Source organism: Astyanax mexicanus, chromosome 3, assembly GCF_023375975.1.
Source record: "Astyanax mexicanus isolate ESR-SI-001 chromosome 3, AstMex3_surface, whole genome shotgun sequence".
Lineage (NCBI taxonomy): Eukaryota > Metazoa > Chordata > Actinopteri > Characiformes > Acestrorhamphidae > Astyanax > Astyanax mexicanus.
In genome coordinates this window covers 63,643,445-63,667,342 of record NC_064410.1, presented here as the reverse complement: position 1 = coordinate 63,667,342, position 23,898 = coordinate 63,643,445, and positions in this window count along the sequence as shown.

The following is a 23,898-nucleotide window of genomic DNA, read 5'->3' as shown; positions in this document are numbered from 1 at the left end:
TGGTTCCAAATACTAATATCTGGTCTTTGTGAAATCAGAAGTAAGGCTTTGCTGTATGCAGATTCTGGTGCAGTTGGTTCCTCTGCAGGTGTGGAAGCTATCTTCTCCCTGTGCCATGTGTGCGGTCATGTGATTGGATCTTTTTGATTTTGTACGGTGGTGATGCTTCCACTGATGGCGTTACTACCTTACAACCAAGTTTTTAAAGAATGTTTTTTACTCAATATCAGCAGACATTCTTCAAATAGTAAATACCTCACTCATGTCAGGTGTTTTCCCAAATGCATTAAAAACAGCCGTTGTGAAGCCTCTCTTAAAAAAGAAAAATTTAGATACAAACTTATTGAACAATTACAGACCAATCTCTAATCTACCATTCATTGGAAAAATAATTGAAAAAATTGTCTTCAAGCAAGTTATGCACTTCCTGTCCATAAATAACTGTCTAAACCAATTTCAGTCAGGTTTCCGGCCCAATCATAGTACTGAGACTGCGCTAATTAAGGTTATCAATGACATTCGCTTAAACACAGACTCAGGAAAAATATCTATTCTACTACTGCTTGATCTCAGTGCTGCTTTTGACACCATTGACCACAAAATTCTCATAGATAGACTTGAGAACCGGGTTGGAATTTCTGGAACTGTCCTAAAATGGTTCAGTTCATACCTTCAAGGAAGGAAATACTTTGTGGAAATGGAAAATAATGTTTCTGAGACTGTGCCAGTGACCTGTGGTGTACCCCAGGGTTCAATTCTTGGGCCACTCTTATTTAATTTATATATGATTCCTCTGGGTGAAATCATGCGTGACTATGGGATATCTTACCACAGCTATGCAGATGACACTCAGATCTACATGGCCCTCTGCCCAAACAACTATCTATGGTCCCATTGACTCACTGTGTAAATGCCTTGAGCAGATAAATCAATGGATGGGACAGAACTTTCTGCAGTTGAATAAAGATAAAACAGAGATTATTTTATTTGGGAATAGTAATGAGAGGCACAGATTATCTGCCTATCTGGATTCAAAAAGTCTAAAATCTAAAGAACTAGTGCGTAATCTTGGTGTACAAATGGACTCTGATCTCACTTTTAACAGTCACGTCAAACCGTCACCAAATCAGCATTTTATCACCTCAAGAACATAAATAAGATCAGAGATTTTCTGTCTAAAGCAGACCTGGAGAAACTCATCCACGCCTTTATTTCTAGTAGGATTGATTACTGTAATGGACTCCTAACTGGACTCCCAAAAAAGACCATCAAACAGCTTCAGCTGATTCAGAATTCAGCAGCCAGAGTTCTGACTAGGAGTAAAAGAAGGGAGCACATCACCCCCATCCTTAAATCCCTGCACTGGATACCAGTATGTTACAGAATAGACTTTAAGGTTCTGTTACTGGTCTATAAATGTCTTAATGGTGCAGGACCAGCATATTTATCTAATGAGCTCCAGCAGTATGAGCCGAGCAGAACTCTCAGATCATCAGGAACTGGTCAGTTAGAGCCGCCTAAAGTAAAAACTGAACATGGAGAGGCAGCGTTTCGCTACTACGCTGCTCTTAAATGGAACCAGTTAACAGAGAGTGTTAGAAGAGCTCCAACACTAAACATGTTTAAATCCAGACTGAAAACCTACATGTTTGATCAGGCCTTTAGCTCAGCTTAAAACACTGCAGCTCCGCCCACTTTTATTCTGTAACGGCACTTTTATATTATGTTTTATTCATGCTTTATTCTTATTAATTCCTTGTTGTTCTTTTACATGTTTTTAATTTAATCCTCTTTGTTTTAATCATGTTTTAATCAATCATGCTTTATTCTTATTTTAGTTTTTATTTCCATTTTTACTGTTAATCTTTTACATGTTTTTTTTATTTGATTTCTCTGTGTATTTTCTAATTTGTAAAGCACTTTGAATGACCGTTGTGTATGAAAGGTGCTATATAAATAAACTTGCCTTGCCTTGCCTTACCTTCATTAAAATTGCTGTAATGCTGTGAAATAGACTTCTTTATTTAATTAAAAACACCACATTTCAGCCCATGTTTCAATGCCTTTGTCAGATGTTTCAAAAGTTACACAAAACTCTATTTTCTATTTTCACACCTTTTTTTCAACCTGTGTCGTTTAAATAGCAACAGAGCATGTAGATCAGGGGTGTCCAAACTACGGCCCACGGGCCATTTGCTGGTATTTTAGAAATAGAATGAAAGTTGGCCCGCTGTTAAGCAGGTTTTTATAATGTGAGATTCAAAGTTTGAACGCTAGGTGTCAGAAACGGGCCAAAGAGTCTAAAAGCGGAGAGAGTGCGCATTTCTAGCGCAGAAAAACGGGCCAAAGATTCTAAAAGCGGAGAGGGTGTACAGTTGTAGCGCAGAAAAACAGGCCAAAGAGTCTGAAAGTGGAGAGGGCGTACAGTTGTATCGCAGAAAAACGGGCCAAAGAGTCTAAAAGCGGAGAGAGTGCGCATTTCTAGCGCAGAAAAACGGGCCAAAGAGTCTAAAAGCGGAGAGAGTGCGCATTTCTAGCACAGAAAAACGGGCAAAAGAGTCTAAAAGCGGAGAGAGTGCACATTTCTAGCGCAGAAAAACGGGCCAAAGAGTCTAAAAGCGGAGAGAGTGCACATTTCTAGCACAGAAAAACGGGGTAAAAGAGTCTAAAAGCGGAGAGAGTGCGCATTTCTAGCGCAGAAAAACAGGACAAAAGAGTCTAAAAGTTGCCGTAATTAAGTTTTATATTAAGAGACATCATGAAATTAAACATCAATTTGAAAAATCTTAGTTTACACAACACTGTCAAAGATAAAGATAGTAAGTCAAGTAAAATGGTGTGTAAATGAAAGTAATCAGGAAAATGTATTATTTAAAGTGGTATATTTCATTATTTGTTTTATTACAGAGTCTGTGGCCCCTGACTTCAAATATATTTCTCCTTCTGGCCCCCAACAAAAAAAGTTTGGACACCCCTGCTGTAGATATATATACGCCAATCGGCATGGTCAGGGCCATTTCCACACCCGTAATCCCACCCCTAAACCCCCCTCCAACAAAAACAAACCACATCCGGCCGTGGCCCACCTAAAGCTTACAAGCACCACAGCATAGATACACTGTTTAACAGAGGTGGAAAGTAATGAATTACATTTACTCACATTACTGTAATTGAGTAGATTTTATGAGTAATTTGTCATTTTTAAAGTAGTTTTTAAAATAGGTAATTTTACTTTTACTCAAGTACTTTTTGACACAAGTAATTTACTTCACTACATTGGAAAACTCCCCGTTACTGAGTAAAAAATTAAATACTGGGGAAAACACAGATGCTCTGCGTGGAATAACGAGGCAATAACGTCCTCATGCAAAACAAAAATGTACCTACGCCAGACAGAGCTGTCCACTTTCAAAACTTCCACATCGACCTGAGAAACCTGCAAAAGCATGTGGTGTTATTTTTATCATTAAACATTAATCTGCTTAAATGTAAAAAAAAGGAAAACATGTAAATAGCAGTTAAAGCAAAGAAAAAGTTGTAAAATAATAATGAACTGTAAAACAATAGAAATACGGTTTATAATCGCCTATATGACCATAACTTTTTAACAGTTAAGAAAAAAATTTGATCATAGAAACCTATACCACTTGGTGGTATGAACAAATACTGCCTGAAAGATCCAAACTATTATGTAAATATATATATATATATATATATATATAAATAATAGTTAATTAAAAACGATTTAATTTATGATTTGTTGTACTTTTTTAAATCAAATAATTAAAAGTAACTATGTAACTTTTACTCAAAGTAAATTTTAATTTGAGTACATTTTTACTTTTACTCGAGTCGATTTTAAGAGGGGTACTTTTACTTTTACTTGAGTAGAATTTTAGCAAAGTAAAGGTACTTTTACTTAATTACAATTTGTCAGTATTTTTTCCACCTCTGCTGTTTAAGTCCAACACACTTCATAAAAATATTTTTTTGGACAGTGAAAACTCTGCTTAAATATTTTGCATACACTGCAAACATAGCAATAGTAACAGGCCAGCTCCGGCCCCAAGCATTTGCTTGGTTTGCTTGCCCCGTTGCAACGGGCCTGTCCTTCCCTCACTTGTGAACAAGATCCTGTGATATTAAGCTCCTCCTCCACTTGAGGCAACAACTCATTCCCAGCCTGGGAGTTCCTCCAAGTTATTGATCTGAATATATTAGAGCAGGGGTGACCAAACTACGGCCCGCGGGCCATTTGCGGCCCGTTTCCTTTTTTGGAGCGGCCCGCGAGGTATTTTAGAAATAGAATGAAAGTTGGCCCGCTGTTAAGCAGGTTTTTATAATGTGAGATTCAAAGTCTGAACGCTAGGTGTCAGAAACGGGCCAAAGAGTCTAAAGGCGGAGAGAGTGCGCATTTCTAGCGCAGAGAAACGGGCCAAAGAGTCTAAAAGCAGAGAGAGTGCGCATTTCTAGCACAGAAAAACGAGGCAAAGAGTCTAAAAGCGGAGAGAGTGCGCATTTCTAGCGTAGAAAAACGGGCCAAAGAGTCTAAAAGCGGAGAGGGTGCGCATTTCTAGCGCAGAAAAACGGGCCAAAGAGTCTAAAAGTTGGCGTAATTAAGGAGTTTAATATTAAGAGACATCATGAAATTAAACATCAATTTGAAAAATCTTAGTTTACACAACACTGTCAAAGATAAAGATAGTAAGTCAAGTAAAATGGTGTGTAAATGAAGTAATCAGGAAAATGTATTATTTAAAGTGGTATATTTCATTATTTGTTTTATTATAGAGTCTGTGGCCCGTGACTTCAAATATATTTCTCCTTCTGGCCCCCAACAAAAAACGTTTGGACACCCCTGTACATCTGTATATATTTTAGACCTATACAGATGTACACTTACTTTTTCGTCATTAATTTTCGATTTGATTTTCTGAGATATTCTACAGGCTAAATGTTGTAATATGAGACGTCTGAGAGGAGCAGATCTGCAGCCCCACGGCTCAACAATCCACACAACCACACTTCCTGTTAGCCAACAATGCTAAAAGTCACTTTCGCCCAACTGCAGAGCTTTCAGCAAAGGTCAGAGCAGCAGAATCATCAGTACGAGACACTGTGGCTGGAGATCAGCTGGTACAGATCGAGAGCAGCGGCGGTGAGGAGACGCCCAGAGAAAATGATCCAGCAGGAAATACCTGCAGATACCTGATACAGCTCTCCATCGTTCAGGAGAAAGATCTCACAACCAGCTAAAACCTCCCATCACCTGAACCAGGTTACATAACCCTCCTGTTAGTGGAGGAAGTTCAGTTCGGACCACTTCAGTTTCTGAATCAGTTTCTCTGATTTTGCTATTTATAGGTTTATATTTGAGTAAAATGAACATTGTTGTTTTATTCTATAAACTACAGACAACATTTCTCCCAAATTCCAAATAAAAATATTCTCATTTAGAGCATTTATTTACAGAAAATGAGAAATGACTGAAATAACAAAAAAGATGCAGAGCTTTCAGACCTCAAATAATGCAAAGAAAACAAGTTCATATTCATAAAGTTTTAAGAGTTCAGAAATAATCAATATTTGGTGGAATAACCCTGGTTGGTTTTTAATCACAGTTTTTTTCATGCATATTGGCATCATGTTCTCCTCAACCAGTCTTACACACTGCTTTTTGGATAACTTTCAAGCATCCATCTTCCTCTTGATTATATTCCAGAGGTTTTCAATTTGGTAAAATCAAAGAAACTCATCATTTTTAAGTGCTCTCTTATTTTTTTCCAGAGCTGTACTGGTGCCTCTCAAAAAATAAATATAATTGAAAAGTTATTTTATTTCAGTAATTCAGTTGAAAATGTGAAACTCATATATTATATAGATGTATTAAACACAGAGGGATCTATTTTAAGAGTTTATTTCTTTTATTGTTGATAATTATGAAGCTTACAGACAATGAAACCCAAAAATCAGTGTCTCAGAAAATTTGAATATTATATCATAAGACCAATTGGTACTTTTGGCAGTGTGGACAGTGTGCCAAGTCCTGCTGGAAAATGAAATCCGCATCTAAAAGTTGTCAGTAGCAGAGTGAAGCATGATTTTGTGGGAAAACAAAACTGCACTGACTTTAGACTTGATAATAAATCACAGTGGACCAACACCAGCAGATGACAGACATGTCTCTCCAAACCATCACTGATTGGTGGAAACTTCACACTAGACCTCGAGCAGTTTGGACTGTGTGTCTCTCCACTCTTCCTCCAGACTCTGATCCCTTGATTTACAAATGAAATGTAAAATTTACTGATGATCAGTGATGGTTTGGAGAGACATGTCTGTCATCTGCTGGTGTTGATCCACTGTGTTTTATTATCAAGTCTAAAGTCAGTGCAGTTTTGTTTTCCCACAAAATCAAGCTTCCCTCTGCTACTGACAACTTTTAGAGATGTGGATTTCATTTTCCAGCAGGACTTGGCACACTGCCCACACTGCAGAAAGTACTAATTGGTCTTATATAATATTCAAATTTTCTGAGACACTGATTTCTGGGTTTTCATTGGCTGTAAGCTTCTTAATCATCAACAATACGGAGCCCCTGGAGCGGTCCTGATGAGTGCCAGTTTCATCATTATAATGTTTTTGATGTTTTTTGCAGTGACTGCACTTGAGAATGCTTTCAAAGTTCTTAATCTTCATTTTTTTTAAGTATTTTTTTCTTTGTTTAGTTGAGTAGTTGTTGCTTCTCATAATCTAATCTGATTAGATCATTACTGAAATATTCACTATTCACTGTATACCTGTAACTCTACCTCTTCACTACTTTACTTTAACTGATGCTCTCAAACACTTTATTAAGAGACAAGAAATTCAAGTAATTAACTCTTGATGAGTTCAGCACAGCTGTTAACTGAAAGCCTGAATTCCAGGTGACTCTACCTCATAAAGCTGACTGAGAAAATCCAGCAGAGATGTTCAAAACTATCTTTAAAGAATATAAAATATAATATACATATTCTGAATGGTTTAATAGCTGTTTGTTTAGTAAATAAATTAATATGTTTTTCTTCATAGTTTGGATGAGTTTAGTATTAATCTACAATACAGAACATTTTAAAATAATGAAAAAACACTAAATTTAAGGTGTGTCCAAACTTTTGACTGGTACTGTATACAGTATTTAAACAGGTCCAGGGTTCTGAGACACTGTCTAAACCTATACTGCAGACACTGGCGCCTCCTGGTGGTACTGCATTATAGTGCATTTGTATTATAGTGTATTATAAGCTTTTTTTATATTATAAGATAAAAAAGATAAAGTATTTATACATTATTAAATAATTAAATGATAATCGTTAAATCCGATTTAAACAAACCATAACCATAGGAACAATTATACGTATTGTATATGTATATTAGGATTAGTAATATAGATCTAATCAATACAAAAATGGATGAATAAATAAATCAACATTTTTTCGCAGCAACTGAAAAACATGTATGATATATGAATAACAGGTTAAACAGGGAGATAAACTATTAGGCTATTAGAAGCTGGTTTGACAGTTTTACAGTTATTTTCTTTACTTTTGTAAGTTATTTTGTTTAAATAAAAAGCACATAAATTTTTTATTGGACAAATAATGGAAATGATGATAAATGGAACTGGATGGAAAATACATACAAAATAATATAAGCATCCAGTATATAAAGTTTTATTTACGTGTTTTGACTGCTTATTACTGGTTTTATAGTGTTTATACCTAATTAATCACCATTGATAAACTTCTTTATTAAATATTTATAAACCTCTAGTTAAGAAATCTCATTTTAAAGTGATACTGTAAGTTTACATTAACATTTTTATGATTTACCCCAGACAAAATAAAAAAAAAAATCATACAGAATGACACAGAGGGATATTGAATATTATTGTCGGTTGTAAATAATTAGTAATCAGGTCAGAGTGATCTGTAGTTAAAGTACTTTATGTACAGGTCTGTATTCCTCTGCTGCACGATGTTTAGACTCAGGACACGCTCCTCAAGACACGTGCCGCCGGCAGCCCCCGGGGTCAGAGGTCAGGGGTGGGGGGAGTCCGGCGCCGGCGGCCCGGCACAGTCCAGCCTCCTCGCACGCGACCGCCTGCCACCGACCCGCCGCCACTCTCTCCTCCTCACGCCTCCCCAGAGCATCACACCAAAGGAGGAGACCCCGGCAGGCGCCTGGAGATACAAGGGGTGTGTGTGTGTGTGTGTGTGAGGGGGGGTTAGACATTGTTCGACACACACACACACACACACACACACACACACACACACTTCTAAACCATGCTAAAAATAAACCCATGTCTGTGGTCAGTCAAACAATTACAATTGTCTCCATTAAATTCCATTATACACCGTATGGGCAAAAGTGTTGGGACACCGGCTCATTGTTTCTGAAGAGTCTCTACTGTCCAGGAAATGCAGTCTAAAAGCTGCCACTATGATCGGGAGGTCGCTGGTTCAAATCCCGGTCATGCACCTTGTCATCAGCTGCTGGAGCCCTGAGAGAGCACACACAATTGGTCTTGCTCTCTCTGGGTGGGTACAGTACAGTAGATGGCGCTCTCTCTTTCCCCTCATCACTCCTAGGGTGATGTGGATCAGCACAAGGCTGCGTCTGTGAGCTGATGTATCAGAACCGAGTCTCTGCGCTTTCCTCCGAGTGTTAGCGCTGTGATGCTACTCGGCAATGCTACAGCATCAGCAGCAGCTCAAAAAGAGGCGGAGTCTGACTTCACATGTGTCGGAGGAGGCATGTGCTATTCTTCTTAACCCTCCTGGTGTGTTGGGGCATCACTAGTGATAGGGGGAGTCCTAATGAGTGGGTTGGGTAATTGGCCGTGTAAATTGGGGAGAAAATGGGATAAATATTAGATTTGCCATGTAAAGTGTGCAGCACGTGGGTTAGCATTGTCCATATAGACCAATGTATTAAAACACCGGCTCATTTATAGAACGCATTCATTAAAAGGAGTGTCCACAACCATCTCTCACTATTCTCCATAGTGTGAATTTGGGTTTTTCAATATTACGATGAATAGACCAATGCTACCAGGGAAAGAACTGTGACAAGTTAGCTAAAATACTAATGTTACCTGAGAGAGAACTAATGCCAGCGACGAGCTAGCTAACCTTAACGACAAGCTAGCTAAAATACTAATGCTACCAGGGAAAGAACCATCATTAGTGATGAGCTATTTAACCTTAGTGATGAGCTAGCTAAAATACTAATGTTACCTGAAAGAGAACTAAAGCTAGTGACGAGCTAGCTAACCTTAACGACAAGCTAGCTAAAATACTAATGATTCCAGGGAAAGAACCATCATTAGTGATGAGCTAGCTAAAATACTGATGTTACTGGGGAGAAAACTAAAGCTAGTGACGAGCTAGCTAACCTTATTGACAAGCTAGATAACCTTAGGGACGAGCTAGCTAACCTTAGTGACGAGCTAGCTAACCTTAGTGACGATCTAGCTAACCTTAGCAACGAGCTATCTAACCTTAGTGATAAGCTAGCTAACCTTAGCAACGAGCTAGCTAACCTTAGTGATGAGCTAGCTAACCTTAGTGACGAGCTAGCTAAAATACTAATGTTACCTGGGAGAGAACTAAAGCCAGCAACAGGCTAGCTAACCTTAGCAATGAGCTAGTTAAAATGATGCTACCAGGAAGAGAACTACCATTACTGATAAGCTAGCTAACCTTAGCAACAAGCTAGCTAACCTTAGTGACAAGCTATCTAAAATGCTAATGCTATCAGGGAAAGAGCTATCATTAGTAATAAGCTAGCTAACCTTAGTGATGAGCTAGCTAAAATACTAATGTTACCTGGGAGAAAACTAAAGCTAGTGACGAGCTTGCTAACCTTAACGACAAGCTGGCTAAAATACTAATTCTATCAGGGAAAGTGATGAGCTAGCTAAAATACTAATGCTACCGGAGAGAGAACTACCATTAGTGACGAGCTAGCTAACCTTAACGATGAGCTTGCTAACCTTAGTGATACGCTAGCTAAAATGATAATGTTAATAGGAATGTAACTAAAGCCACAGATGAGCTAGCTAACCCTAGTGATGAGCGAAATTACACACTAATGTTACGTGGAAGAGAACTTAAACTAACAACGAGCTTGCTAACCTAATGCTACCGGGAGGGCGGGAGAGAACTACCATTAGACAAGCTAGCTAAAATGCTAATGTTACTGGGGAAATAACTAAAGCCAGCGACGAGCTAGCTAACCTTAATAATGAGCTAGCTAAAATACTAATGCTACCGGGGAGAGAACTACCATTAGTGATGAGCTAGCTAACATTAGCAATGAACTAGCTAACCTTAGTGACAAGCTAGCTAAAATGCTAATGTTACTGGGGAGAGAACTACCATTAGTGATGAGCTAGCTAACCTTAATGATGAGCTGTTTAAGGGCAAATTGTTTTTTCATTTAAGAATAAAAATGCATGGAATTTGAATTTAATTTTTTTATTTTTAAATCTTAATCTTTTTCCCAGTCTTGGTCTCGGTTTTGAACTTGGTCTCCAGTCAGTGTATTGTTCTATCTAGCTGATTTAATTGTTTGGTGCAGAGAGTCTGATTATATTAGCAGTACTTTTCTCTCTATAGGGGTGTATTTTATATCACGCTGTTCTCTGAATGAGGTCAGTCTCTGCAGATCATGTGACGGTTCTAAAGATCTGGTTGGATTCCAGACATTGTTGAGGAGCTCCTGAATGCGAGTGACTCTTTGTCTGGGACTTCAGTCAGCAGAGCTTCCCCTCCGGAAACTATCAGACAATGGAGCCGCCGGGACGCAGTAAATAAAGCAGAACTAAGCCTCCTCTAACGCTATATATCAAAAACTTAATGACAAACTTACCTTATTTGGAGGAATTCTGAGTCGGACTCGGGCCTGTGTTATGTAAAAGGGTCGTAACACAGCTCTGCTGGAGTTATGAGGTTTTATCATGAAGAAAACAGCACTACAGTGGAGAGTCTGGACTCTAACTGTCCCTTTGTGTGATAATATAAACAGACAGGGTGTGTGTTCATATATCTTCCATCACATTCCTGTTTATAATTATATTATATATATATATATATATATAACAGATAAAAACACATTGTTTCTTACTTTTAAAGTGGGCATGAAATAGAATTAAAAGTATTTAGTATAATTCACAATTTATATAGTATATATTTTTTTACTCTAACACATCTTATAAGTTTTAACAGCTGTCAGTGAAACTGAATTAAAATAATAAGCTAATCTAAATGTCATTTTTTAAGTAAGTGTAGCGCCATCTTAGCTAGCTAATTAGCTAACACTAGCTATGTTAAGATAGCTAGCCAACTAGCCAACGCTAACTAAATGAAGCTAGTTCAGTTTGGAAGTCTAGTTAGCCTTGGCTAACTTAACAAAGCTAGCGTTAGCTAATTAGCTAGCTTAAGAGGCGAGATATGAAAGTGAAGTCTTTTTCTCATTCTTCACTCTGTAAAATACAAAAGTGCCCCCTTTGCATCGATTTTTGGTTTGGCTTTTATTATCGAATGAGGATCATAACTAGTGTAGGCTCATAGTTCATGTTAGTTAGGTGTTTAAGAACCAACCTCGTGACGTTTGGAAGCTAGCTCAGTTCAGTTTGGAAGTTAGAAGGCTTGCTGGGTAGCTAGCTTCATCTAGTTAGTGTTGGCTAGTTAGCTAGCATTGGCTAGTTAGCCTTGGCTAATGCTTCAGCGCCGCTAGCCAATGCCGAAAAAAAACAACGTCCGCTTAAGAGGCGAGATATGAAAGTGAACAGTATTTTTCTTATTCTTCACCCTGTCAAATACAAAAGTGCCCCCTTTGCATCGATTTTTGGTTTGGCTTTTATAATCGATTGAGGATTATAACTAGTGTAGGCTCATAGTTTATGTTAGTTAGGTGTTTAAGAACCAACCTCGTGACGTTTGGAAGCTAGCTCAGTTCAGTTTGGAAGTTAGGAGGCTTGCTGGGTAGCTAGCTTCATCTAGTTAGCGTTGGCTAGTTAGCTAGCTTTGGCTAGCTATCTTAACATAGCAAGTGTTAGCTATTTAGATAGCTATCTTAGCTAGCTTCATCTAGTTAGCGTTGGCTAGTTAGCTAGCTATCTTAACAAAGCTAGTGTTAGCTAATTAGCTAGCAGGTAAGGATTTAATTAATTAATTTAATTAATTTAATTAAGCAGGTAAGGATTTAATTCTGACAGCGTTTATTTAAAGCGACGGAACGTTTATTGTCTTTGCAGCGCAGTAAACTTACAGACCAATCACGTGTGCTGTAAGATCAGCAAACGCTCTCCTCTACCAATCAGATCTGTGCAGATGCCAGAGGGCGGAGCCACACAGGCGAAGCAGGCGGTGAGAAGTGGGAGAATAAAGCGAGAAAAGATGAGAATACAGATGGTGCGCACCAGAAAAAAATTTAAATACTACCTTTATAGAACATATTAACAGTAATGTAACCTCGTGGTGTTACTTGGAGGAATTAAAGAGAAACAACCGAGACAAGAGTCCAAAATATTCCACTTTACTCCACCTGATCAGAAAAACTCTCTCTACTCCCAAAACAACCCTACCTCAAAACTACGGCAACCCCCAGGGGACAAAAAGTATTGGCAACTTCCCCCATCAGTTTTACCCACAACATAATAAAGTCTGATACAGTAATAATATTAAATAAAACTAATGTTTTTAAAAAAAGCTGATATTTTGGGCAAGTTTAGCAAACATTTCTCCATATATTGTACGATTTATCATTCATGTAATTATTATCATGACAGGCAGGCCTAAATCTAATATAAATAAAAATTAAATAGAATAAATGTAGCATTTTGAAACAAAGTTAACATCCAGATTCACATTAATAGACTCGATAAGTTCAGGCTGTTTCCATTTATTTTATAATAGGTTGATAATGTAATTATTGTGACAGGTCTATTTAAAACAATACATATTGTTGAAATATACTAGTATGTGTAATTTGTTTTGTCTTTCAGTTGTTGATAGAACACTGACTGAACTACTATAGGCTTCTTCAGTAAACAGAATTAAAACACTGAATCATAACGCAAGTTAAAAATGGCGACGGTCCGGACCTTGGACTGAAGAAATTAAAAAGTCTCTAACAGGACCAAACTGAAATCTAATTAAATACCCCTGGTCTACAAAACAAATAAAAAAAATTAAAATTAAATGTAGGAGATACGTTTTTTAATTGTATTTTTTATTTTTTAACAATATTTTTCCACATTTTCTCAATATTTTCTGATTTAAAGTTGTAACTCCACAGATTTTACTGGAGAACTTTTGCTAGAAAAACTATGTATTTTAAGAGACTACTTATATCAGAAGCCATAAAACTTCTTAATCATAATTTATAGAGTTGTTTTTCTGGAAATGGTGAAGATCAGTGCAAATACAAGTTCTTAAAAAACATCTCATTACTTGTATTTGGATTTATAGTGCAGACAAATAGCTTTTTAAGAGTCCTTCTCATTCCGAGGGTATAAATTCTGGATAGTAGATCATCTTAATCTTTAATTTTGCTCTTATTTATTGATAAACATGATTAAAAACACAGAAAACATGTCACTCTAGATTTTATCTGATTAATAATACAAATGTAAGGAATGTCTGGATCTGCTGCCTGGAATGTTTAACTAATAAAATGTGATCTACACCAACAATAATAGAGGATTTTTGACAAGAGTACACTTTTTAGGCTCTATCTTACATCCTGCACGAGGTGTGTTGTGATGCTTATTGCTATCTTTCACTCCACTAACAGTCTATTTTCACTTCTTTCGCCTGAATGTTTTAAATAGCAAGATTTAATTTTTTTCTGTGGAATCTCTTCAGTATCGGTATTACGATATTTAAGCAGGTATCGTTGGTTGCTCTGCACAGTGTGAGTTTAAGAAATGAAACTTATTTAGTAAAGGAACTCAATTGGTCGTGAGGATGTAAGAGAGGTATTTTATACGATTGTCAGTTTTTGTCAGTGTAAATACTGTATCTTCAGTGTTGGGAAGTAACGTATTACATGTAACGGCGTTACGTAATCAGATTACAAATTATGAGTAACTGTAATCCGTTACAGTTACTGCTTCAGTAAGTGGTAATCAGATTACAGTTACTCTGCTAAAATAAAAGGGTTACATTGCGGTACTTTCCTATTTTTGCTCTTCCAATCCACATACCTGTCAAGTCTCCCGTTTTGGCCGGGAAACTACCGTATTTTACTCCTCTTTCCCGCCGTCCTCCCGTATTAGTATTTTCCCGTAAATTTCCCGTATTATATTATAATAAAAAAATATATATTATTGAGGATACAGGGAGCTGACTGCTCTGTGTCTCTTAACCAATCGTGCAGCCGGTTCAAGGAGAAAGTCCCGCCTTTCAGGAGAAACAGCCAATCAGCTTGCAAAGGAGGGTCAGTGTGGGGAAGCCACAGGCAGCTAGTCGGAGCTGCTGATGTTAAAACAGATCTGGATATACAGCGATTTTTCTAAAAGAAAGGTAAGGGTAGGCTAATCATGTAAACTGTGATGAGATTTTTCTGATAGCTGCTTAAAAATACTCCGAAATAAAACACACAGATTAAACCTTTTAAAATAAAAAAAAATACAGCTTGAACTAGAAATGTTAAAAATGAACTAAACTGATCAGGGGTGGAGTGATCAAAAGATTCAGTTTGCAGAATTTGTGCACCCTTTGTTCAATTTTAAATCCATTAAATAAATAAAAAATATATTATAAAAAAGAGTGCATTTATGCCAAAAAGACATGAAATCTTAACTTTTAAAAAAATATTTGGAAAAGTGTTTTTAATTTGGCTGTATTAAAAGAATGACATATGTAGGAATGTCCACAACATGTTCAGATTCTGATAATCTAATTGTAGTGTGTAAATGGTTCACATGTGGTTATTTTAGATTTTTTTTGTAAACCTGTCTTAAAATGAAAGGGATACTGAACCTTCGTTGGGCTGGTGGGACAACTTTAAGCGGACAGAGGAAAATATCCCTTATTTTTTAATCTAAAATTTGACAGGTATGGAAGTCTCTCAGTACATCCTGAGAGCATCTCTACAGGACAGTGTGTGAATGTGTGTTTTTGATCTCATTTATAGACTGTAGCTCCAGTAGGTGTGCTGGGTTAATGCTGGAGATAAAACTAGATCATTTAAAGGCTGTTTTTGCATCTACAACTCTGTTTAAACTATAATTTAACTATTCAGATGTTTTATGACCTGATTTCTAGAGCAAAATTTTAAATGTAAAATATGTATAGTCACACACCTACAATAATAATAATATACATTAAATCATATATAAATATATTTCATTTTCAAACATTAACAAAATTACTCAAGTGGTTATTAAACGTTTCATTTCGTATAAGTTGTTAGAGCCATAAATAAGATTTTATATTTGTTTTATTTGTTTTTGAGTATTTTGTAATATTTGTATTATTTCAAGAAGGTAATCCTAATGCCAGTGGAACTGTAAATTTATTACAGGACTCTTATTTTGATAGTGAGCAAAAGGATGCTCTTGAGCTGGTAGAGCACTAGCTGATTTAGTGAAGGATTGGAGAGCACGGATTCACACAGTTTTTTGACAGTTACATTTTTCTTATATAAAGACTCTTTTTTTGTTGAACTCACAGTTTCACGCGTCCATTATTTTTCTGAGTGCTCTTAAATCCTGAATGACACAGATACTGGATCTGCTGCCATAACATAAGTGTATAGTTAATAATTCAAGGGAACTGACGAAAAAGCATTTACATTTACACCCTTTACATTTTAGTCGACTAAATTTACTGTAATTTTAGTAGACTATATTCTTATAACATTAAGTTGACAAACATTTCAGATGACTAAATTGTGACTAAAACTAAATGCTATTTTCGTCACAAGACTATGACTAAAACTAAATCAAAATTTGTTGTCAAAATTAACACTGGTGGCAAACCTGCAAGTAGATAGCGTACAGTTGTTGTTACATTGTTTGGTTTTAAATTGTTTTATCATCAATTTATAGAAGTGTTTCATAAAACTGTTTGATGAAATGGTTTCATAAGTATTTTTATAGAGTGATTGAAAAGGCTGTTTTATTTGTTTATCTATTTGTTAACTGGAAAGAAAAATAAAATAATAATATGCGATATGTGGTTGCTACATTCATTCAGGCTTAAAAAAATGACAATATTTAAAGTAATCCAAAGTAATCAGATTACGTTACTCACTTGAAGTAATGTAACTGATTACGTTACAAATTACATTTTGAGTAATGTAATCAGTAATCTGTAAGGGATTACATTTTAAAAGTAACCTTCCCAACACTGTGTATCTTAAAATATTTTTAATTCAGATACATATTGTGATTTTTAGTTTAGGGTAAAAGTGTTTGTAATGCAGGTTAATGTAGAATCTGGAGAGCCCTGGCATTTAAAACGAGGCATTAATAACTTAAAAAGTGCAGAAGAAGCTTCTTAAAAACACTGTTTACATCCTCCGAGCGCCGCCATCACTGTACTGATAATGACATAGACATATATATATATATACATAGACTTTACATAGCCTGCCTCCTGGCCACGGCTGCTACGCTATGTGGAGTCTATGTATATATATATATGTCTATGTCATTATCAGTACTGTGATGGCGGCGCTCGGAGCTCCTCTCGGATTCTAGTAAGGAGGTGTGGAACTACTTTGAGCTGGATAACGGTGTAAAAAGTGATTTATCAGGGTAAATTATGCCCCGTATCTCCCAGTCTGAAGGGTGTTTGTTGGATAAACTGTTAAAATTCATCAAAGATAAGAACTTTTTATCATGTTTTACTACAATAAAAGTACATTTTACACCTTTAGAGTTCTCCTTTAACCTAGTAAAATATGTTTTATCTGATTACTCAAGGGAATTTTCAGTGGAACACTGGAGTACTAAAATATTTAATAGCTGCAACCCAACATTTAACTTTATATTTAACTTTTTACAATTAATTTTACTAAGCAATCAGAGAAATCCTCAGTTTCAGAGTCTCAGTCTGCTGATTTCCTAAATTCCTGCAGTGTGTCTCTATTGTCCTGATCCAATACTCTCTGAGGGCCTGTGTTTAGACTAATGAGCGCTGTGCCCGCTGATGGGCGCTGGTGCCAGGCGTCGGTGCCAGGCATTGTGCGGTAAACAGAGCCGGGTTTCAGAGGCTTCAACACAGGATGCTTCTCCTGCGGTTGATTGTGTTTCTGGATCATTTTAACCAATTCTTTGATCAGCTGAACTCAAAACAGCTGAAGACAAAACAGCTGCAGGGAGACTGAGCTGCCCTGAAGAATGCCAGCGTTAAAAAGTGTCTCCTGGGTCTATTAGAGGGCATTCTGCTCTCTGATTGGGTGGCTCTGACCCCTGGTGACCTGGGCCGGGCCAGTAAACGTCTTTACTGTAATAAACTCCAGACTCCAGCAGCAGGATGCAGGACACGTATCATACAGGACGCTCTATAAATAGCCACACCCCCTCCCTCCTGAAGACTCCAGAGGTGCGGGTCCTCCCCCGGGACTCGACACAGGACTGTTGAGGGGCGAGGCGGGCACACCATGGCACTGCCATCCTGCACGTCTTGAGGAAACCAACCGCTCACCTTAGGCCTTTAGAGGTGATATATTTATTACAAAAAATCCACCCTGTTACTGGCACTCAGTCGTTACTGGAACTCATTCCTGTTACTGGCACTCACTTCTGTAACTGGCACTCATTCCTGTTACTGGCACTCACTCCTGTTACTGGCACTCATTTCTGTTACTGGAACTCACTCCTGTTACAAGAACTCAGTCCTTTTACTGGCACTCACTCCTGTTACTAGAACTCACTCCGGTAACTGGCACTCATTGCTGTTACTGGAACTGACTCCTGTTACTGGCACTCATTCCTGTTACTGGAACTCACTCCTGTAACTGGCACTCACTCCTGTAACTGGCACTCACTCCTGTTACTGGCAGTCACTCCTGTTACTAGAACTCACTCCTGTAACTGGCACTCACTCCTGTTACTGGCACTCACTCCTGTTACTAGAACTCACTCCTATTACTGGAACTCACTCCTATTACTGGAACTCACTCCTGTAACTGGAACTCACTCCTGTTACTAGAACTCACACCTTCTACTGGAACTCACTCCTATTACTGGAACTCACTCCTGTTACTAGAACTCACACCTTTTGCTGGAACTCACTCCTGTTACTGGAACTCACTCCTGTTTTTACATTGAATTTACATTACATTTGGCAGACGCTTTTGTCCAAAGCGACTTACAATAATTCATGTTACTGGAACTCACTCCTGTTACTGGAACTCATTCCTATTATTGGCACTTATTCCTGTTACTAGAACTCACACCTTTTACTGGAACTCATTCCTGTAACTGGCACTCAATCCTGTTACTAGAACTCGCCCATGTTACTTGCACTCACTCCTTTTACTGGCACTCACTGCTGTTACTAGAACTCACTCCTGTAACTGGCACTCATTCATGTTACTGGAACTCACTCCTGTTACTGGAACTCACTCCTGTTACTGGAACTGGAATCTTTATTTATAGTTGATTTTTAGATGTTTAATGGTGTTTCAGTGCATTATAATCAAAAGACGAGCCCTAATGAACTCATTATGGTGCGAAAATGATCACAGGACACCAGCGCTGGTTCGACTTTACTGCAAAAGGTTTTATTGTATAATTTCAATCGACAGCAGATTATTTACAGGAGAGCTATTTGTACATAAATAGGCAAGTTATAAATCCCAGCTGTCTGCTGATACAAAATTAAAAAAAGGAAAGGAAAAGAAAGGTATATTACACTATCTACACGTGCCGCTGCGCTGGCTTTACGTACGGCAACGGTAAAGGAGGATTATACGAAGTTCGGTGTCGTCGTTGACGTCATCATCATAGTCGTCATCGTTTTTGGAGTTTGTTCTGCATGCAGTCACTCCAACACCATCACCTGTACTGTACTGACCATACCGGACGGTGGGCGTGGTCAGATTTACAGTAGTATATAGTGTAGTGTACATGTGCAGATTGGAACACGTCCTTTACAACGAGAATCACGTACAAAAACACACACAGGCAAGGAACCGGGTTCAGGTTTGTTTTTTTTTAAAGGGGAACATATATAGCTAAATATAGCTTTTATGGCATATCTTTTTCTCATATGGCGTTACACTGAGCATTTATCAATAATAATCAATAATAATCATTAATAATCGTTAATAATTGTTAATATTGCTTAAAAAATGAATACTTCAACCTCCATCTGCTGCTTTCAGATTCTTTATATCTTAAAAATAACGATGCTACCAAGGGTTAATTGGGCGACGCCATTAAAGAACCAATTTTTTATATTTTTTTCTTCCATTTTTTCTCAATTTATCTTGGCGAATACTCAACTAGTGATGCCCCAACACCAGGATAATAAAGACTAGCACACGCCTCCTCTGATACATGTGAAGTCAGACTCCGCCTCTTTTTAAACTCTTTTTGCCGAGTAGCATCACAGAGCTAACGCTCGGAGGAAAGCGCAGCGACTCTGGTGGTTCTGATACATCAGCTCACAGACGCAGCCTTGTGCTGATCCACATCACCCTAGTAGTGATGAATAGGGGAAAGAGTGCCATCTACTGTACTGTACCCACCCAGAGAGAGCAAGGACAATTGTGCTCTCTCGGGGCTCCGGCAGCTGATGACAAGATGATGGCAAGCCATATAAGCACCTAATGTGGTTCTTCTACAGCATCCTCCAAAGAACCCAGAAAGATGCAGCTAAATAGGGGGCACACTGACATGCCAAAAGTCATGGGACAGCAGTCTGTAATCCTGTATAAGTTGTGAGGTGCTATCTAGTGAATGAGGTTGATTGGGGTTGACTGGCGTCTGGCTCGATATATAGTACATATATATACACAGATTCTACATCCACATTCAATGCAGCAGACCCCTCCCAAATCCACATATCCCACAGGTCATGGGGCATTACATAATAAAAGTCCCCGTCCCATGATTTTTGGATTTGATAGTGTAATTGAAATTGACAACACAACGCACAGAAAAAGTGTTTAAAAAATTATATTATAAAAGGTATTCCTTAATTTAAAAACCATTACTGCAAATAGTTACCACAGCTTCAGCCAATCACACGCCAGTCTCTCCACAAGCCACGCCTCTCCACAAGCCACGCCTCCAATCAGGGCACATTAAATCGCATACGTACTGGAAATGGGACAGACGGAATGTAATACTGTATAAACAGTACAATAAGCATATTTCAGAAACACCCCATTAAAAAAGTCCCATTCACTGTGCAAACCAACACAAAATAAAGAAAAAAATACATAAATAATATAAAATAAATTAAATAAATAAAATAAAATAATGGCCCTTAGGACTCTGATTAGGAATTGCAAAAAAAATTGCAAACTGACTAAAAAAAAGTCCAGTGTTTTCGAATGCAACTCTTTTTTTTTTGTTAAAAGTAGCTCTTTAGTTTTTGAGTTAAATAAAAGAATTGAAACCCTTCAAACACCCTGATATACAGCTATAGCAGTAGAGTGCTAAAGTTTAACTAGCTAATTTTAATAGAGCTCTTTTATATCTCCTCAGAAAGGGGTTAGATGATGCAGTATTATTAATTATGAATGAATTATTGTCTATTCCTTAATTTTTTCCTTAACTCCTTAATTTTATTAGCTTTTATTTTATTTGATTACTGTTGCACCATTTAAGGTGGAACAGGAAAGTTAGCTATCTAGCTACTGAGATGCACTGCTCTTCGTAACTTTGTAAATCTTGTTATAAAGAAAATGGTAATATTGTGGTTATTGTCATTTTTAACCAGGAAAATACTCAAATTTGTGGGTTTCTTTGGTCGATTTGGTGCTGCACCATCCTGTCACTGATTTTCATAACCCTCTGTTTGGAGTGTTCCTCTGAAAAAATTCCCTAAAAAAAAAGCCCTAACACTCCCCCTAACCTACTAATGCATCTACCAACTGGTACTTTTGGCAGTGTGTGGGCAGTGTGCCAAGTCCTGCTGAAAAATGAAATCCGCATCTGAATTTCCTCTGCTGACAACTTTTATGGAGGTGTGGATTTCATTTTCCAGCAGGATTTGGCACACTGCCCACACTGCAGAAAGTACCAATTGGTTTTATATAATATTCAAATTTTCTAAGACAATGATTTTTAGGTTTTCATTGGCTGTAAAATTAGCTGTAAAAATGATGCAAAATAGCTGTAATTTTTTGGTCAATAGAAAAATGGAAGAGATGTTCTCATCAATGTTCTTTATGAGCAAATTCCTGATCAGGGCCTTCAAACTCAACCAAAATCATCAATAAATAAATCAAAAATAACAAAAACAGAGAGGAATATGGTATATATGAATGTTGAACTCTCATACTCAGCTCACTTTAGTATAAAAGGCATTTAGAATTAGTTTTAATCAAATTCTAAAGGAACATACATGGTTTTTCGGCGTTAAAACTAAATCTGACAAATCCAAATTACATCAAGTTACACACACCACCACATACACACCTACTTACAAACACACACTACACACACACACACACACACTAATCATCTCAACACCACTGAAAGAAAACGCTAGTGCTCCAACACTTAGTCCTTTACCAGAAACACACACTTCAAATCATTAAATATTCTCATTTTTTATAGATATGCTGAAATTCTAATATGTAACCCCACAATCTTGACCCTGCTTTACATATACCAGGAATTTACACCATCATCAATCATAATTCAATATTTGTGTTTTTCCTAGATATCAGATCAATAATCAATACAAAATTTACGATTTTTAGAGGTTTAGGTGCTCCAATCACTTCAAAACCCCCCTCAATCCTTACTTTTAGTAAACTTTACTTCATTTATTTTTACTGAATCAATCCTTTCTTTTAGTAAACTTTACTTCATTTATTTTTACTGAATCAATCCTTTCTTTTAGTAAACTTTACTTCATTTATTTTTACTGAATCAATCCTTTCTTTTAGTAAACTTTACTTCATTTATTTTTACTGAATCAATCCTTTCTTTTAGTAAACTTTACTTCATTTATTTTTACTGAATCAATCCTTTCTTTTAGTAAACTTTACTTCATTTATTTTTACTGAATCAATCCTTTCTTTTAGTAAAGTTTACTTCATTTATTTTTACTGAATCAATCCTTTCTTTTAGTAAACTTTACTTCATTTATTTTTACTGAATCAATCCTTTCTTTTAGTAAAGTTTACTTCATTTATTTTTACTGAATCAATCCTTTCTTTTAGTAAACTTTACTTCATTTATTTTACTGAATCAATCCTTTCTTCTCAACACATGGATGGCATGTTTTTAGTATACTAAAAAGAGTGTATTAAATGCCATCCATGTGTTGAGGCAGTGTAATATGTGTGTTTTAACTAATAATATTTAAATTATAATATATTATGTATCATAAATTATTTGAGTAATACTGTATGAAATTAAGCAATTGTAATTAGGTAATATTGTATGCAGAAATGAAGTAAAGTTTACTAAAAGAAAGGATTGATTCAGTAAAAATAAATGAAGTAAAGTTTAATAAAAGAAAGGATTGATTCAGTAAAAATAAATTAAGTAAAGTTTACTAAAAGAAAGGATTGATTCAGTAAAAATAAATGAAGTAAAGTTTACTAAAAGAAAGAATTGATTCAGTAAAAATAAATGAAGTAAAGTTTACTAAAAGAAAGGATTGACTGAAGTTCAGTTCTCTTATTTACTCTGTGTACAATTTGAAACCGAGTTGAAGTTACTTATATTTATCTGAAATTAAATTTACTTTAATAAAAAGGAAATGCAGAAAGTTGTGAAACTTTTTTAAAGTAAATTTTACTCATTTTTCAGTGTACACCAGGCTTCTCAGCAATTCTTATTCATCAAAATAAATAAAAATTAATTTTAACACTGTCTGTCTGTCCTAATAATGTTTTCTACACAATAAAACACATGTATTAACTAAGAGAATCAGAATCTACAATCATTATCCATCTCTCTCTCTCTCTCTCTCTTTCTTGTTCTCTCTCTCTCTATTTCGCTCTATCTATCATTCATCTAACCGGCTCTATTCTGCACGTTTTCACCCCCCTCTACTGAACACTGCCGGTACTGAAGGTGAACAGTGACGGTTATATAAATACAGAAATAATAAACACATGTCCTCCAGCATCCAGTGCATTCATTCACAAAACTCAACCACGAGCAAAAACATCTGAAAAGTGGCTCAAAGTTTCAAAGTAATAAAATATGCAACATTCATACATGATTTAAAACTTAAGAAATGGCTAAAAACACTGAAGAATTAAGGAAGAATTAAGGATTTCTAAAAAAAAGAATACTAAAAACACTTTGGCTTAAATAAATACTAATTCATGATTAAAGTCACTTCTGATGTCACAAAAGTAAAAAAAAAAAAAGTTTTGTAGAAAAAAAAAGTAAAATTTAGTAAAAATGCAGAAATTTAAAGAACGGCAGATAAAAGCTAAAAAGTATCCGGAGCCCCTAAAGTGACAGCATGCAACAAAAAATAATGCGTGGAACGAGATCCTAAGGCGTGGGGATGAGATAATTAAGGCATGGGAACAGTGTTGGGCACGTTACTTTGAAAAAGTAATTAGTTATAGTTACTAGTTACATCTCCAAAAAAGTAATTGAGTTACTAACGGAGTTACTCCACTATAAAAGTAACTAGTTACCAGTAAAAGTAACTATTGCATTACTTTTGTGTTACTCGCCGT